Source organism: Ambystoma mexicanum, chromosome 6q, assembly GCF_040938575.1.
Source record: "Ambystoma mexicanum isolate Mex_15411 chromosome 6q, UKY_AmexF1_1, whole genome shotgun sequence".
Lineage (NCBI taxonomy): Eukaryota > Metazoa > Chordata > Amphibia > Caudata > Ambystomatidae > Ambystoma > Ambystoma mexicanum.
This window is the reverse complement of record NC_090937.1, coordinates 305,604,747-305,624,201: the sequence shown is the minus strand read 5'-3', so window position 1 is coordinate 305,624,201 and position 19,455 is coordinate 305,604,747. Positions and strand designations below refer to the sequence as shown.

Sequence of the window (19,455 nt, the reverse complement as noted above, 5' to 3'; positions counted from 1 at the left end):
TTCACTGTTCTCAAGTTCTTACAGATCGATTTTAAGGTGCCCCCCCCTAAAAGAACAGGGACAAAATATTGTTTCAGTGTCTGAACGTCGCAAACAAGACAGACTTTGCAGAAGGCAGCTGTGCAAGCTGCCCCCAGGAAGATCGTTTTTTGGCTTCTATCCATTTTGCCTTCTACCACCACCCCCCCATCCCTCAACTGCACTTTCATCCAGCTACACAGCCCCTACTGCACACCTCTGCTGGCCCCTTCGGCCTCTTCTGGCTTCCCTTCATACTGCTTCCCCGAAAATAAGATTTCAACTGCGTCCTACAATGTTACGCAGCCTTTTGTACCTTGTTTTTTTGATAAAGCGGTCTAAAGACTGCAATGGAAAATGCTGCTAAAATAGGACAATTAACTCTTCCACTATTTAGGTAAATATTGCTCTCTCCTGCTACAATCTGATCAGCCAGGATTCCAGAGAGTTTAGAAGTGCTGCTGTGGTCAGTGTTGCAGTTTCACCCAGTATTAAAGGAGCCTCCACCCATAATGTCCATTTGCACCGCCTGAGAGCATCAAAGAACCTTAAAATCCTATTCCATAGTTCTGAGCTCGGGCCCATGCAGGGGAAACCGGCTGGATGCACTTGTTGGCAACCCTTGGGCAAATACATCCCTGGCCAAGATGTTCAGTGCTGATCCGTGGAGCTTGCCCCCTGTCGGCTTCTAGGTTAATTTCAGTACTACACATAAGTACATATTACAGAGATTGCAGTACCTTTTTCTTTAATGCGATTGTGAAATTCTTATGATTGAAGAAAATATTTGCTGATTAGTTTTGCTATCGAAAAAATGAAAGGTTCGTGATGGGAATAGGTACCGCCCTCCCACACTACTTTCTTCTATTGCCCTTGGTAAAAGGCAAATTTGGTCTACTTATTGCTTGTATTAGCAAAATTATTTCTAAGGTCTCTCCGTAACTAATTTGGAAGGCTTGCAAATGGCCGTGCTGGAAACCTGATCTGCAAGTTATCCTTGCTACAATACAGAATTTCCGGAAAACGATTATATTGTTTAGTAGGTGTTCTACTTTTAATGGGGATATGGTGCACCCTGCACAACTAAATTGCAAACTATTCATTACACCGAACAGACTAGTCCTTCCACACAATCCTCCAAATCCACCATCTCGCAAGTGGCAAGTGTTTTTTTCACAGAACTCAAAACTTGTGAACCTCGGTCATTTTGGAAATGAAGGGTAAATTGGTCTTTGGTCCCCTTTCTCCAAGTAACTGTGGGGGATGAAAGCACGACTTCTGGTGTATGATGTTGGCAGATGTCTTTGCTGCACTGCACATGCAACATGGGGCTTTACTGCAGCACACTTGCATCAAACAAAGAACAGCGCAGCAGGGAGATGTGCGAGAAGGGTGCATGGTTTTTGGGTTAAGTCGGGGCAGTTAGAAGCTGTTTATGGGGTGGGGGGTGAAATGACGAAGGAGCTGCATTGAAGCAGTTAAGGAAGCCGAGCCAGAGTGGGAAACTGGTAAGTAACTGGGGTGCAACCTGCTTAACCCAACACCCACCTTCATAGGAGCTTGAGGCAGGGTAAGGGTGGGGGGGATTAAAGGGCCACCTTCCCTCCCAAGAAGCCAGTCTGTGTGGGAACGGGCAGCATGGGCCTGAGCTCTGATTTATTTATGCACAGGAATCCGCCCTACAGATAAAGGGTGTATCAGCCACTTTTACTCCCTAGAAATAGGCAAATACTCTCAAAAAATAAAAATGGGGAGTAACAATACTCCCCAAAATAAAATGGGGAAACGGAAACATATGACCTTGTGCCCCTGCTTTCACTCACAAAGCTCCATGGATATGTTGGGACCAGCAGTGCATGTAGTACCACAGGAAGAAACTTCTATTATTACTGCATGATCGGAAGAAGTAAACGTGTATCTGTATGCATACCTAGGTGCAAAGAAATAATTATTACAAAAATATTTCCATTTCCGTTTCGTTTATAAAATACTCCCATTGGGAATTGAATTTACTCCATAAAAAAATGTATTTTACTCCCAACAAATAGGGAGTAAAATACTCCCACTTGAAAATCTTTTCTGGAGCACTGACTGGAAAGACTCACACAGTAAATGCAGGCAGAGAAGAGACATGGGCCCCATTGCTTTACAATGCCTTATCGATATAAACCGCTATGGATGCTCGAAAGAGGATTGTTTTGAAAAAAGAATGTACTTGGACGTTGAACCTGGGCAAGGTATCCAAAAGTAGACCTTTAATTTACAAGGTCGGCTAATGCAACAGAAAATCTGCTGTACATTATCCTGGACCTCCTGGACCCCTTGGAAACTAACCACGTATGTTCTCCGGTCCGTCGATTATTGGGGCAGTGCGAAAGGAAGACTGGAAAATCCATACACCCGTTCACATCCTGCTCAAAAGGGAAGTTTCTGGCTGGAAATATTCACAAGAATAAACCTAGGCGACACACTCCAATTTGAAAACCAACCCTGTTAACTCTTTAATGCCGCATGAGGTTTTGTTTTTGCCCAGTTGTCGGGATTTATAAAATAATTTGGTGTAGGGGGGAAATCCTTGTTAGGCTGTGGAATGTTAAGGTCACACTAACTTTTGAAATGTGACGGACTGAAATATCAACTTGCCTTGCTTGAAGGAACACGGCGCTTAACATGCATGGTGTACGATTTTAAAAACATTTGGGGAAACTGCATTAGATTGTAGGTTCAACATGAAACCGTGAATTTGGCAGCCTAACTGTAGTAGTGACTTCTAGGAAATTATTTAAGCAATAGGGTTGACAAGGGTAGCGAGCTAGAGGTTTTGATATGTACTTGACTTTTCCTTTCCATTTTGCAAAACGTCTGCTACAGAGTTTATTCAGGCATAGGTCTGTTTGCTGCTCTTCATAGTAAGTGCCAGACTTCAAATCGGGCCTCAGGTAAACTTGTCTGAACTTGCTCACCCAATAACCCGGCCTCTGATAAAATAGTGCGAACAATACAAATGGATGGTTCATTACAAATGACACCACACTCTAGTGCTACTTACAATTTTCACCTGGTCCTAGAAAATTAAGGAGCACTTCCTACTGCAAAGGTTTGTGTAGATCACGAGCGATACTCCAATACTCGCTAGAAATGGTAGGAAAGAGAAACACATTCCTAAAATCAGACTTATGGAAGCAGTTGGGAAATGAGTTTGTTTTTTGTGTACTCATAGAACAAATGCCTTAATTATTATTATTTTTTAAATATTCAGTGCAGCACTTTAGGTTCAGGTGTTTATTTTCTTTGTTTCATTGTAGCTGTATAGCAGTCTGGTTTGTGGGGTCACACAGACATCTAGTCGGCAACAGATAATGTGTAGAATTGCAAATCTTGTGTGATAGACTGCCGTGTGGTGAGGGAGTTATTATTTCTTTACATTTTTTAAAGTGATGCAGGCAATCTGTGTCCGAGTGAGGTCTGCTAATCAGATGACGTTTTTACAATGCATGTATGTACCATGTTCTGACCCCTCCAGCGGTGCAGGGTCAAAGGTCCTGTGTGCATTCCTAAATACATCTGCACAAACCCCAAGTTTCAGCAGAGGTTGGATTTTAATTGCATGTACCTCTGTTTCAAAGTATCATAAATGTGTGCCCCCAGCAGCATGGTGGCAGTTAACATCAAAATATCAGCTATGCCTGTGTTAGACAAGGTGCCTATTGAGATTATGCAATTGCATATAGCCACACTCCTTTATTTCAGTGTCTACTTGGTGGACAGTGATTCATTCATGACTGGGGCGCGCAGATAGGGGAGGCTGGTGTGTGTTAAGTTGTTTGGGCTGCACATACCCACATCACCCATGTTTGGTAAAGTTCTGGAAGCCCTTTCTTCAATCCCCACTACCCCCTCGCCCCCCATTCCCCACCTTGAGAAGGGTTGTTGCCTTCCACCAGTGAACGGGACCACTCCTTGGGGAAATCGGGTAATATTATCCCCATAAATAATGGGGCCATACATATGGTCGCTGGGAAACAGCATAGGCGACATTATTTATGGGGATAAGATATGTGGTAAATGGGAGAGGGGGTTGCGGGGTTGTCCCCCAACTCTCTTTAATAAAATATGGGGGCTGCAGGGGTGTCCCCTGCTGGTTCCATGGGGTAATATCGCCGCAAAAAAGGCGCCATTCTTGTATAGCGACCTTTTTGCAGGAATATTATCACATGGAACCTCCCTGGGCGGTACCCCTAGGAACAGGAGCATCAAAGACCGTATTGTCATTACGATGTCTGCCCCACACCACGGTGCGGAGGGGGGCGAGTGGAGTAGCCCAGCGAAGATCTTCAGTCCTCAGGAGGGTCTCCCCATCATGGACTTTGCTTGAGCTCCCAAACTTCCTGTCCTCCCTCCCTCCTCACTTCGTGCAGAAGAACACTTGATATACAAGCCAGGATTGGACCATTAACTGTAGAGGTAAACTCTTCTCCCTAACCATCCCAAAGGCCTATTTGAGTTGGCCTGCTGGCTGGACAAAGCATGCTGCGCCTGAGACACTGGTACCCAGGACCCTTGCACTAGAGGTGACCCAACCAAGCAAGTGCTCTCTACAAATCGTTCTGGTTGGTAAGGGCAGAAGAAAGGGCTCACTTTGCCCCCGAGACTGGGTCTACCAATTAATAGAAAGCCCAAAAAGCACCACAAAGCCTCTTTACCATCTTGAGAAGCTTTTTAAACCGGCTCGAACATGTGCAACTCACTTGAAGCCTCTGCCACTCCCAAGTATGTTGAACTGTTAACCAGCTGTTAGTCTGGCTTCAATGGCTCACGTCGACAGGAGCAACTGTCTCGCCTCCACGTAAGCAAGCGACTTGCTTCATGTCGCTCTCCGACTGTTCCGACCCAACCGAGCAGAAGTATAGTGTTGGTGCAGACTCGACCCACTGGAAGACACAGACTAATTATGAACACTGACTTGATCCATCGGGAGTCCTCGTATGGAACAAACAGTCTTGACGCCTGCTTCCCATTGGGGAAGATCTACTCGGCAGTTCTACACTGGCTCGTCCACAGTATAGCACCTAGAAGCCTGGATCGACGCTGCTGAGCTCCCGAAGACAAGCTATTAAAGGTATTTGCAAAGACCCTGCCCCCAATGTCTCCCCTTCATTTCAAAGTCTGCTCTGTCCGAGTTTTCCGTTCTTGGGGCAGGCCAATAGTGTATTTATTAGTTATGTGGGTTTTCTGTTAGGTCCCATCTTGGTAGAACCTTGGTTAGACGTTCTTTCATGTTGGCACCTCTATACTATGTGGTGTTGCTTCTGTACCAGCACATATTCCTCTAGATCATAGCCTGTCTTCGACCCCCAAACAGCGAAGATGGTATACCCGTCAGGCTGTGCCAATTTGAGTGCAGTGCACTCGATGTATTCATACATTTTTCAAAATAATACCTTCCACACAGGCTACTGTTCTTTTTGTATGCAAGTGACATGCCTAATGTATAAATGCAACCTTTTATTTTTAGTAGCTCGGAATTTTAATGTAACTTTAATTCATGTTATTTTTTTATTTTTGTTTTTTGTGTGTGTGTAAAAACATTGAATACATTTACCATGTGTACTACTGATCACACATTATTACTCTTTTCCTTATTTGCACACAAAAAAAATGGAATTGGCATTTTACAAAATATTTTTTTTTTATTATACAGTTTTAGAAACCACTTATGTACAAATCGAATACTGCCTAATGGTTCCTCATATTGGACACCCTTGTGTTCTGCGCAGTTTCTTGTGTAAATGAACAATACAGGCGTGATCAGATATAAAAGGTTACTGATGTGAAGTTAGGTTACGACGACGGATCAGTCTTCTATTTTTGGACATCCTGACGAGAACCCCTTTTGACATTTGCTTTTTTTTAGGTTAATGCGTAGATGGTTAGGGACAGAGAGGAGTAGTTGTGTGAATAAGCTATTCAGTCACTAAACATGTCATCTTGTTGGTCTCCTGATTCTGTCTTACCACGCTATATAAATAGTTCTTCATTCTATTTTTTTTTTTATAGAATGCATAGATCCTATATTATGAAACAGGTCTTGATTTATTTTTTAAAGTGTATCTTCTAAACTTGATTATTCTATAGATTTAACCGTCCTTGCCATGTTCGGTATGCTCGTTCATCTGTGGCGTACTGCGTGTTGTAGCAGCCACCATATTGAGCAAGTCTTTTAAATGCACTGTGTTGACGTCATCCCGTAAGACGTCACATATACGCAATGCTTTGTATCGAGAGCTATTTTAAGAATATGGATTCTGCTGATTTAATAGTGGAGAGGATGGCAACATTATTTAGGTGATTAATTACGAATGCTTAATTGCTAGGTATGTATCCCTTATTCAGAAATTAAACTGCTCTTAGAATATTAATATATTCTTGATCATTACATCGTAAATGTTGTCTTAAAGTAGTCAACCCAACGGATGACTTACCATCCTGTTTCCTGCACCCCGTACAATGATTTTAGAATTTCTTTATGCCTTCAGACCCTGTGGATTTAATGATGTGTTTTGAGAGCCACACAAGCCCCTAAAAACTACTAACGGCAGATTTGTAAGGTTTACATGGGAAGCCTTCCACACATACATTTGTTTCCAAATGCTGTATTCTCCTGCAACATCACGCCCATAGAATATGGAGCACCTGTTTCGCTGATAAGTCTCAGCAGGGAAACATTTTCTCTCCCTGGCGGGGACTCAGTGTTATGCTCAGTGAAGGAGGGTGTATGGGCACCAGTCAACAGCATTTTCATCCCCTCTGTGTGCCGAGTGACATCTTAGATTACTGAATCAATCAAATGTTATTCAGATCATTGATAGTTGGCTACTCTGCATCCTAAAATTCTTGCATTTTTGTGATTCCAAAGTGAAACCATATCAGAGCATAGCGTTTGATAACTTTATTGCAGTATCTCTAAAAGTGACATTTATGAGGCATTCACACACTATTATAAACCTTGGGCTTCGTATGTATTTTTTTAAATTATGCAAATTGGGAGATGCTACATTGTTCTTCAAATGTCATTGATGATCAAGTGGGTTCTCGTAGTGCCCGGTCTTCATATAGTACTGTTCAGGTCCTTCATTAGATGATCTACTGAAGCAACCCAAGTTCTCTAGCACTGTACTAGATGTATTCCTATTGGACTTCATGACAACGCTTACTTCCAGAATTCTTTGTACATTGTACTGTTGCACTGCCAGCGTGAGACATTTGATCACAATCTCAACATACAATATTTTTCATCATAAACACAATGTTGTATTTGTCAAAACCCCAATGCTTACCCCACTATTTTCTTTAGTACAAATTCGGTGCAATGGTGCTGACTGTCATATGGCAAGGCTAAATTATGCATATATTTCATGTGAATGCACCAGATGCGCATGTGGGTTTCTGTACATACGAAATATCTATGTAATGAATGCGGACCAAGATGGGGAAAAACAGCAGTTAAATATTTTCTTGATGTGAACATAATGGAGATAAAAGTGTTCACTGTGTTTTTTGATAAAAAGCCACACTGTTGGTTATCTGCCTAGAGGGTAATTTGAAAACAAGATGGTCCTTAGAGATAATCATTTCAGTGAACCGTTATATTGATAAAGACATCTCTGCCTTCTTGGGGGCTGGTAATGTTCTTTTCGCTGCATCATGTTACCCCTGTCAATGAGATTGCATTAAAACCAATGAATAGATTGAAAATATGCTTTGGGGCTAGTGTATTAAACAGAAATGTATTCTTTAATGTGAGTGAATGGGACCCATGCCAGTCCTTTTAACTGTACAGACGAAAATGTCAACTTCCCTTATGAAACATGTGAGCTGTTCGTTATTGGTTAACTCTTGCATTATGGATTGATGAGACTGCATCTAACTTCCGCTAGAAATTATATTGCTCCTTCTTGTTTGTAGGGTTACTTTTCTATTAGCTTAATACATAGCTCCTGCGCCTATTGCCGTCTCGACCTCATGCCAGGTGAGTGTCCTTGGTCCCCGAGCCCCATAGGCATCCTGGTGTAACATCTTTGATGCTTTTAAAATGAGCATGTTCTCCGCGTGGGTCCCCTTCCCCTGCCCGTTTCCTCATACAGACTATTTCCGCTTCCCAGCCCTCCCATATGCCCTGATTACTCTGTGCCTTGGCCCCACAATACAGGCCTAATGACATGGTGTTCGGCATAGCTCCTGCGCCATTGCCGTCTTGACCTCAGGCCAGGTGAGTGTCCTTGGTCCCCCTGTGATGCTGGAAGTGCATTGGAGGGACAGGGCCTCCCTGTCCTTGTCCTGTAGTCCTTTTTCATTGTGTTCTGTATTGTTTTCTGTCCAGGAGTCCATGTGGGACTCCTGGCAGTGCAGCTCTTCCTGTTTTTGGTTTGGTGTACAGACCCATGGTATACCCTTATGGCACCCATGGGTGGGGGTACAACCCTGTGCCCCTAGTGTATGTTTTGGGCACCTGTGTGTGGCCCACAGAGCAGGGTATGGGCTGGTGGCAGATCCATGCTGAATTTGACAGGTGCTCTGAGTATCCTCCATTTTTGGATACCTAGGCCCTGCCATTGGAATCAGTTGATTCCTGATGGAAAACAAGATGGCCCCTGTGGCCTCTTGCTTTCTATTGCCTGTTACCTTGTTGTCCCAAAGTCCTGGGAAGCCCTGACTCTGTCCCTTCCCCCTGACTGGCTGTTGGGTGGAAGTTCCATATATGGTGTTGTTGTGAAGTGCAGTCCAGACTGGCTGGAGCCTTCCTAGTGACTGTATGTTGTGGGTACACCCTCTGGGTGGGACCTGGGTGAATGAAGTATGTGACCAATATGCACTTCTTGTTGTGGCTGTCTGGTTTCTGGTATGAGAGACCAAGACTGAGACAGCCCTGCCCGAAACTGGCCTGAATGCTGTGTGTACTGTTGAATGGCTGGGTACTTGTCCCAATCCACATTCCTTGTTGTGAGTGTCTGAGAGGGAGGAGGATGGCCTGAATGCACTGTGTGCCTGATTGGCTGACTGACTGCATGAATGCCCTTCTGTATGATTGGCTGCTGAGTGTGACCCAGCAGTGTGGATGAGAGACAGAATAGTATATCTGGGGACCTCTCACCACTGGAAAAGTGTTCAGAAGCGGTGTCTACACTTGAAGAGTAACTGGAACTGCTGATCCTCGATGCCCAGCTGGTAGAAGACTTGCTGTTGCATTTGCTTCGACCTGATCTGAAAGCTGCCGAATTCCTCGAAGACTGATCCGAGAGAGGACCTGGTAAGGCGCCCTCTTCCGTGCTCCGAGGGACCATCGAGCACCGCTGACCTTCGCCGAAGCTCCCTGGAAGTCAGACCCTCGAAAGGCTGCCGACCGGAGATGGGACCGCCGAGGAGATCAAAGTGAAGCAGAGTTCGCAGGTTTGTGTAACAGCTGGGGGCCCGTCGAAGTTGTGTTGCCCCAGAAGAGGGGACCGCTTGACGCCGTGCCGCCGACGACCGGAGCCACCCGCTCTTTTGCCTAAGAACTTTATTTTACAGTTTGCCCAGGTGGGGGGGATCTCCACACAGAACTGTGCTTAACGGTAGAGGCCAGTAATCTGCCTATTGTTTCAACCATCTTGCTTTTCCTCCTTTCTCTACTGCTGGTTTCCTTGTTATTGATCTGTGTGCCATTCTGACAGTATAGTTGATGTACTTTAATGAGATCTGATAATATTGGTGGTACCACTTTAGAATTGTATATATTTGCCATTGTTGATTTCTGAGTACAAAGTGCGTTATTGTGATAGTGTACATACCTTTGAATATTAATTATATAAAGACTGTGCTTTCAGTAATACAGTGTGTGGACATTCCTTTGTTCGGGGTTGGGGACTACACTGTACTTAAGAACCAGCCTGCATCACCTCCTGAGAAGCTAGGCCTTGATTGCTCGTCCATTGCTACCTTATAGAGAATCTTGGCTAGGGTCCTCTGTGCCTCTCCTCTACCATATAGTCTTTACACCTCCATCCCCATAGGCATCCTGGTGTAGCATCTTTGGTGCTTGCAAATGAGCACATTGTGTGCATAGGTCCCCTTCCCCTGCCTGCTTCCTCGTGCGGTCTATGCCCGCCTCCCAATGCTCCGATCCGACCTGATTGGTCTGTTACACCCTCATAACTGACACCCCAGGACAGCCCGGCAGCCCCTGCGGCTAAGAGCCCCAAGGCAAAGGGCAGCTCCAGAAATTGTCTGCGGGTGTCAGCAGGGGAGGCCCGTGTCTAGCCATCAACCAGCAGCTACAATCAAGGTAGGAGTGGCTAGGGTAGGGAGTAGAGCAATCACTCTGCTCCGGAAGTCCTGCCACTTAAACTAGAACACATTGTGATATAACTGTGTTTCTGAGGCTTGTGGAATCTGCTTAGATCACATTCTGTGCATAGTCCGACATCTAGTGGAAGCTGCAGAGTATTAGTTTGTTTTTCGAAACTCGAAAATGGGCGTCGACACAGGGCGTGCCAGTAATACTATCCCTAGTGTGACGTCCCCTGTACCCATGATCCCTCACGCGTCTAGGACCCTCAGATTGTTTTTTTCCGCCATACTGGTCGGAAGCATTTCGCGGAGTTCCTGGCACTAAGCCATAATTTAGCAAAATATTGATAATTTTACCCCTTCTCCACCCCAACGTCGAGATTCCGAATTTCTACACTCGACGCCGGATCGGAGAGGATTTCGACCGTCGACTGCACAACGACTTTGGGCCTCGAGGCTTCCGTCTCGGCCCGGGCCTGGGCCGCTGGCCAAGGCCCTGCAAGTAGGGAGAGTGGGGGGTGGTCATACTCTACACTCTTGTAATATATAGACACACTTATATATTCCTACACTTACCAGCCCACTGCCACAAGGTGCGTATGGAGGGTACCCCTTTCCAATTTTGGCCCAAGTGCAATCGCAAATACCCTTGGGTCGACAGGCACGCCACGTGCAACCTCTGCTTGCCGAGGGACCACCCCGAGGCAAATTGCAGAGCCTGTAGTAGGTTTAAGCCTAAAACACGTAAGGACCGTTCAATCAAGTGTTGGGCCCACCACGCCAGGCGTAAAGAGGCCATGGCAGCGGAGGGCGCCTTCAGATTTGGCAGCGACACCGTACTTTCGGACGGCGAGGGCTTTATGGCGTCGAAAGACAGCCAAGCGCAAGTCCCCGACCTCGGAAGGTCGACCGGCAGGCCGGCTATGGGGAACACCCCCGGCGACACGAGCGCTTCCCATGACACCTTCACAAAACACACAAAGTCCAACCGAGACTCGACGCGCACGTTGAGTTCTCGGAAAGGGGCACGTAGAGAACGGTCCGAATCGGCGTCCTCTGGGCGCTCTCGATCTAGATCGCCACACGACACCAGGCTAGCATCCACTATTGCCAAGAGTGCCTCGCTCCCTAAGGTCACGGAAGCTCGATCGTCGGGAGACGAAGCCGACTTCCACCCTCAGGCCGCACTCCAAGAGTCGGCGCCCGCAGACCGAATTACTGCAGGTCCCGAAACCCTACCTCCACGCTCGAAGGATAGGGTCAAGACCCCCGAACCTCGACACCAGGCGTCGAAAAGCTCAGAGGGCCCTAAAACACACGGGAAACACTCCTCCAGTCATGGGGAGGGAGGGAAACAGCAAAGGAAGCAGTCTTTACCCATTTCCAAGCCCGTAGAACACTCCACTCCTCAAAAACAGAAAGACAAGTCCACGTCTTCTAGTAACACCAAAACCCCTGCACGGGCTACCAAGTCTAGTCAGGATAAATTTGCAAAACTCCCAGAAAGGGTCATTCCCAGTTCCAGAGAATGGACCAGTGTTGATATAGATAGGGTAATGCCAAGAATGTCATCTTTGGCAGATTTGTATGCAAAAAACCCAGAACACTTTCTTGCTTATACTCCCGACGGGTCAGCACCCTCTGGCTCTAAGGATCCCATACCTCCAAGTGCAAGGTCCCACTTTGATACACCAACAGGGTCTTCAGACCCCTTCTACGTCCAGCCCTACTCTCATTACCAGGGAGAGACATCCTTTGTTGAGGATCCAGATTTGGGCATTGTGGAGGAACATACTGGGACAGGCTACTATGGGGATGATGAGGATCAAGATGAGGAGGAGGAAGACCCCTACAGGGTACACTCCCCAGTAGAAAGAGAGGCCCCCATTACCGACTCCCCTGTCGACAACCAGCCACTCCTGAATGAAGTGCTGTCTCGAGCAGCAAACATTTCCACATCGACACCCAGGGTGCCCAGGAGGAAAGAGACTTCGCAGAAGTTAGTGGGGGAGAGGAGGCCTGTTGCTCAAGCCATCCCTATCCTAAAATCTATTCAAAGAAGAATAGACCCGTCACTCCTCAATCCTAACCTCACCAGAGCAGTGAACCCTAGGAGTGAAAAACTTTTCAAGGCTGCCCAATCAGACCCACTATATATAAGAGGGCATCTGAAGCCGGACTCTCTGGTTGTTACTAACACCCGCAAGAGGGCTGGAACACCCTTATCATCGTCCGAGGCTCCTCCCGACAAGGAGAGCAAAAGACTGTACGGGTTATGCAGGAAAGTGGCCTCCACTTCCGCCTACCAGGCAAGGATTGCCAACTCCACCACCCTGTTGGCCAGCTACAACTGCCATCAGTGGGAAGAGGTCGCGGCACTCATAGACTCCGCACCAGAACCCTTAAAGAGCCAATTGGCACGAGTTTCAGCGGAGGGGAGAGCCGTATCCAGTTGTATTTTAAAGGCAACCTTTGATGCCGCGGATAACTCAGGCAGATTAATAGCAGAAGGAACTGTTATTAAGAGACACACTTGGCTACGCCAGTCTGGTTTCAAGGCTGAAACACAAGCGTCACTATTGGACAAACCGGTGGAGCCGGATCTGTTGTTTGGTAAGGCGGTCGAGAACGCACTAAAGAATGCTAAGGACGAGTATGAAACACTCAAATCCCTAGGCCAGCTAACCACTAAACCCCCTAATCAGAGAGGGAATGGCAATTTTTTCGTCGCCCACGCGGCCAAAATTCCCAGAGAGGTTCTAACTAGAGAGTAGGGTACACAGTGGAACAATAATAACCAGCAGTCTACCCAGGGTTACGGTAGGGGGAATAAGCGAGGACGTGGTAGAGGTAGAGGCAGCCCCAATAAAGGAGGCGGCACGAAACAGTGACGCTCCGTTCAGGGTCCCTTCTCACGCAACCCCTGTAGGGGGACGCATTTCCAACTTCACCCAAGCTTGGGAAGGGATCACATCAGACAGATGGGTGCTGTCAACAGTATCCGAGGGGTACTGTATAGAACTACTAGAGCGTCCCCGAAACCATCCTCCACGACAAAAAATACATTCTTTGGAACACCAGAAGATCCTCCTAGAAGAGATCGTCAATCTGCTAGCAAAGGACGTGATAGAACTCGTCCCGGGACACCAGGTAAACAAGGGTATTTATTCAACTTACTTCCTTGTGCCAAAAAAAGATTTGACAATGCGCCCAGTATTGGACTTACGGCCTGCCAACAAGTATGTCAAGCCCCAAAAGTTTCGCTGACAACTCTCCAAGAGGTAATCCCCCCCCCCCTCCTAAAAAAGGGGGATTACATGGCAACATTGGACATGAAAGATGCCTATTTTCATATTTCCATGTTCCCAGCGCACAGAAAATAGGTGGACAGTCGGCACTACCAGTTCAAGGTACTGCCCTTTGGGATAGCTTCGGCCCCAAGGGTATTCACCAAGGTACTGGCGGTGGCGGCAGCACACCTACGCAGGGAGGCAATCCCGGTGTACCCTTACCTGGACGACTGGCTCATCACGGGGGAAACCCCAGTAATTTGCAGAACAAACATTCAAAGGACTATCGACCTCCTCTTCGAATTGGGCTTCTCAATAAACGAGCAAAAGTCAAGTCTAGTGCCAAGCACATCCAAACAATTCTTAGGAGCTATCCTAGACACTCAAGAGGGGTTGACCTTTCCTTCAGAGGAAAGAATTCGGAATATACTGCTGCAAATCCCGCAATACCAGTCCGGTCGCCAGATAACGGTACGCAAAGCAATGCGTTTGCTGGGCATGATGGCGTCATGTATTTACCTGGTCCCCCACGCGCGCCTGCGCATGCGTCCCATGCAGGAATGGTTGGCGAAACAGTGGTCTCAGGCAAGTGGTCAGTGGGACGATCTAGTGGTCGTTTCGCCAACACTGGTACAAAGCCTTCACTGGTGGACAAGAGAGAATTTGTCCAAGGGGGAAACCCTTTACGATCCTGAGATACAGGCGGTAGTCACAACCGATGCATGCCTGACGGGGTGAGGAGCTCACAATCTCCACCACACAGCTCAGGGTCTCTGGTCTCACGCAGTGGCCAAGAATCACATCAACTTTCTAGAGCTTCTGGCAGTATTCAGAGAGCTTCAAGCTTTCGAACCCTACCTTTTAAACCTGTCAGTGCAAATCCGGACGGACATCACTACCGTCATGTTCTACCTGAACAAACAAGGAGGGACTAGCTCGCCAAATCTGTCCAAACTTGCCCAGAAAATCTGGATATGGGCACTCGGACGGAACATCTCCCTGTCATCACATGTTCCAGGGGATCTCAATTCCCTAGCGTATGCTCTGAGCAGAGACCCTTCCCAGAGGAACGGGAGTGGTGTCTACACAGAGAAGTCGTAGAAGACATCTTCTCTCAGTGGGGTTTCCCCACTATAGACCTATTCGCCACAAGCGAAAACAGACCATGCCCAGGATTCGCATCCAGGTTCCCCCAACCAGACTCCCAGTGGAACGCCCTGTGGATGAACTGGTCAGGGATGTTTGCGTACACTTTTCCACCAACTCCTCTAATCAGGAAGGTGGTCAACAAGATGAACAGAGAATCGATGACGCTCGTCCTGGTTGCTCCCATGTGGGCGAGACAACCATGGTCCCACACCTGCGCAGACTGGCGGTGTGCGAACCCATCAGACTTCCGAGCTGCTACAACCTATTGTCCCAGCACCAAGGTCAAACACTGCACCCTCAACCCAACTCTATGAACCTGGCAGCATGGCTCCTGAGGTCAGAGTTTGGACATCTCAAATTACCACAGAGGTGTATGGACATCCTAAAAGAGGCTAGGAAGCCCAACACGAGGCACTGCTACTTTGACAAATGGAAGAGATTCGTAATCTGGTGCCAGAGTAAGCAAATCAACCCAGTTGATTGCACTCCTTCCACTATTGTTACTTACATGCTCCACCTGCTAGATGCGGGGCTGGTTTTTAACTCACTGAAGGTACACCTGGCAGCCCTGTCAGCATACACCACTTCCCATAACAAGGTGTCGTGGTGGAAAGTACCAGTAGTTAAGGCCTTCATGGAAGGAGTAAAGAGACTTCACCCTCCTATTTCTAACCCACCACCAGGATGGGACCTGAACGTGGTGCTATCTAAACTCATGGGCCCCCCATTCGAGCCCATGCATAAGACGAGTCTCAAACACCTGACCTATAAGACTGCCTTCTTAGTAGCCATTGCATCCATAAGAAGGGTCAGTGAAATTCAGGCTCTGTCAGTGCAGGAGCCTTTCTTTACTATTCATAAGGATAAGCTGGTTTTACGGACACACCCTAGGTTCTCACCTAAGTTTGTTTCCAAATTCCATGTAAACCAGTCCATCGAGCTTCCGGCTTTCTTCCAAAACCCACAAGGCTCGGCTGAGGTTAAACTACACACCCTAGATGTGCGTAGGGCGGTCCTTTACTACGTAAACAAGACCAGACCGCTTAGGAAAACAGATCAACTGTTTGTCTCCGTAGCCACAGGCAAAGAGGGAGATCGCGTCTCTAAGGGTGCCATCTCCAGGTGGATTGTCAACTGTATCCAGTTGTGTTACTCTCTTTCTGACAAAACGTTGCCTTTTACACCCAGAGCCCACTCGACAAGAGGCATTGGGGCCACTCTGGCTTTCATTGCAAATGTTCCCCTTGACACCATTTGCAGCTACTTGGAGCTCTATTCACACTTTTACTCAGCACTACTGCATTGACACCCATTCCAAGACAGATACTCAAGTGGGACAAGCGGTTCTAAGACATTTATTTGCTCATGACCCTTCTCAAATCCCACCTCCTTCTAACACTGCTTGCTAATCTATGCACAGCATGTGATCTAAGCAGATTCCACAAGCCTCACAAGGGATACATTACTCACCGTAATCGTATTTCTGATGCTTGTATCTGCTTAGATTCACATGCGACCCACCCTTCTTCCCCTCTGAGAGGCGGCACATGGATGCTGGTAGTCTTATCTTATCTATCTTCTATCTGCTTGGATCATCTGTACTCATGCTACAACTCATGCTACCTCATGTCAGAAAAAATACAATCTGAGGGTCCTAGACGCGTGAGGGATCATGAGTACAGGGGACGTCACACTAGGGATGGTATTACTGGCACGCCCTGTGTCGACGCCCATTTTCGAGTTTCGAAAAACAAACTGTAATACTCCGCAGCTTCCACTAGATGTCGGCCTATGCACAGCATGTGAATCTAAGCAGATACAAGCATCAAAAATATGATTACGGTGAGTAATGTATCCCATATTAGCCTGCGTCGCGCCCCTAGAGAATTGTTCAGACTAATTTGAATCACATCTAGAAAATGCCAGCCTGTGATAGTAGAAATTGGTAATTGCTGCCCTGAGCCACATCTAGATGGTGCCACCTTGGGATGGAACTGGGACTATTAAGAAAGAACTGGAATGTTAACCTGCATTACCCTCTTGGGGAGTTGTCAAAATTAGTACTCCAAAATCTAAGCTTAACAAACCATCTATGTCTGTTATATTATGAAAATGAACTATATTACATATGGAAGCCTACTATACTGTGAAACCTAGGCCTCTCGCCCACCATACAGGACTCTCAGATCTAGGTGTAACCTCCACTGCTGTCTATTACATGTTGAAACCTACTGTATTGTGAAACCTAAGCCTCCCTCCCACTGTACGGGACTCTCAAATTCTAGGCATCGAGCCAAATTGCAGATATTAGTTGCGAGACATACAATCCACTAACCAAAAAGCTCAAATTTCTTCATATTTAACTCACACAAAAATCCACACAACCACCTCTCACAGCAAACTGCACGCACTTCACCACACCGTAACAACAAACAAACACATAAAACGCACCAACAGCACACGAGGACTGACACCGATACGATACTCGCACCCAAGCTCAGCGCACAGTGGAAACCGAACGTTAGCTGCCAACAGGACACCACTCCTCTCACTATTCTACTCCCTCTTCACCATACTAACCCACCCCGCTTTGTCATTTGCAGATCCACCTGAGCGCCTGGGGACCAATTCCGTTGGTGAAGGTGCGAGGTACAAATACCTTTTAACCTTTAATTCTGAAGGTAGATTCCATCCTGCTAGATACAGAAGAATGGTGTTACCTTTAATCTGTTTATCACAGGGCCAAAAAAGTATGACTGCAACACTGTGAAATAGAATACAGACTTGCATGACATGTGACCAGTGTAGCAAGACGTGATGCTTGATAACCACTGTTGTAGAAAAATGATATTGTGCTGTACCAAGACCTGACACCACTTTACCAGTTATACCCATTTAAGGAGGGTGTAAATGTACTGGTAATAGCTGGTGTAATGAAGCTCTGGTAGCATGAAGGCAACATGCCCATTACAGCTTGAGAACTATTAAAGCAATGCCTTAAAGTTTACCGGCTATGGGGCATAGGTAGGACGGACTGGGAATGAAATGAGCCAATCTGCCGGCTGAGTTCAGTGGTAGATAGAAGTTTGGGGGTAGGCAGATGAGGGAGTTAGAGGAGTCACTCCTGCATAGGCGAGTGAGGTCCATCATTGGAGGTATCCATCTATGGCCTTATATGGTATTTATGACTGAGGCTATGCACCACGTGCTGCTGGAGTGACAAGCTGGAAATTCCTTCTGTAGAAGACGCTTTTTATTTTTTGATGAAGATCACTCTTGACTGGACGCCTACATCTAGATACCAGGGTACGTCCCATCACAGATCAGATCTTCTTACCAGTTGCATAGTATGCTATTGGGTAATCTGAAGGCCTGGTGTATACCAAGGCACAGAGAAAGCTGTTTCAGGCTTGGATGATTGTATGAAGATCCCATGGTGGCGTGGCTGAAGGAAACGTTGCATGCGTTTGACTTTGGAACCCTGTGCCTGTTCCCATTTATGATTACTAGGGATTCTCCTGGGGAAGTGCAGGGAGATTTTGAGGGATTTGAGAAGGGATGCAATGTTGGGTAAGATGACAAATGCCCCAAGTTGTCCACGCATTTAAAACAGGATATATAGGTGATGAAAGTTTTGGTGGCCTCAAGTATACAAAAGGTGTATGGAGGCATTACGCGTGGGGCGAGGTGGAGTTGGGAGGGGAGGAGGGGGGGCGGGAGAGGGGACGGTGCACAGTTAAATCCACCCTAATGTGGGTGAGAATGTTTGTATTATGTTGAAAAACCCAAAAATAAAGTTTAACAAAAAAAGTATACAAAAGGTGTCCAGGAAGCTCTTTATTCAGTTTGCCTTGGGATGCCCCTCTCTGCGCCATCTAACTGTGAAGTGGGGCAAGGTGCCTAGGGCTTGACTATGTGATTGTAATAGGCCTGAGACAGTTCTGCACCTTTTACACTTATGCCTGTTTTATCGCAGATGGATAAAGCAAGCAGCTGAGGTCATCCACCAAGAATGTGATGTTATAGGAATCTGTGGAAATCTAAGAATTATACAAAAGCAGCCTCGTATACCAAAATGCTTAAAATTGCTAAAGTGGAAACTCACTCATATGATCATTTATAACTACACTTGTTTATATTTTTATGATAAATTTGAGTGCATTAGCAGTAACATACACATAGGATGCATATACTTTCCAGAGTTCGAAATTGAGGGGAGCTGGGCGCTATTTAGTTCCTGCTTTTAGTATAGTAGAACCTGGTTAGCTTGAAAGCAACAGCTTCCAGGAGTTTCCTTTTGGCTCTTGGCGCAGACTGGTGGCTTCCAAACATGTAAATGTGGCATTCATTTTGAGTATTTGAGACTGCTCATAAAGAATTAGAAGACATCTAATATACATTTAAACACAGTGGTTCGTACAAAATGGGCAAAAAGTTAAAGGAGCATCTCTGGTAGCTCCTGGTTCCCTTGTGGTAGCTCCTGCCTACAGGATGATTGATGCCCGACACCCATGAGCTGGTTTTTCACTACTGCTCGTTTAATCTCAATTTCGAACCCTGCATTCTGACATACCATAAAACATTTTTTGGGGGATGGGGGAATAGACAATCAATATTTTATATTTAAAAATCACACACCACCATACAATAATACACACACAAAGTCAATGCA

At 46.4% G+C, this 19,455-nt stretch overlaps 1 protein-coding gene across 1 annotated transcript in view; it reads left to right on the top strand.

Annotated features, from left to right (window-relative positions):
- The window catches only part of GNG10 (G protein subunit gamma 10), a 116,955-nt gene that overhangs the window by 95,246 nt on the left and 2,254 nt on the right, over positions 1-19,455 (top strand). The gene's annotated exons all lie outside the window — the stretch shown is intronic.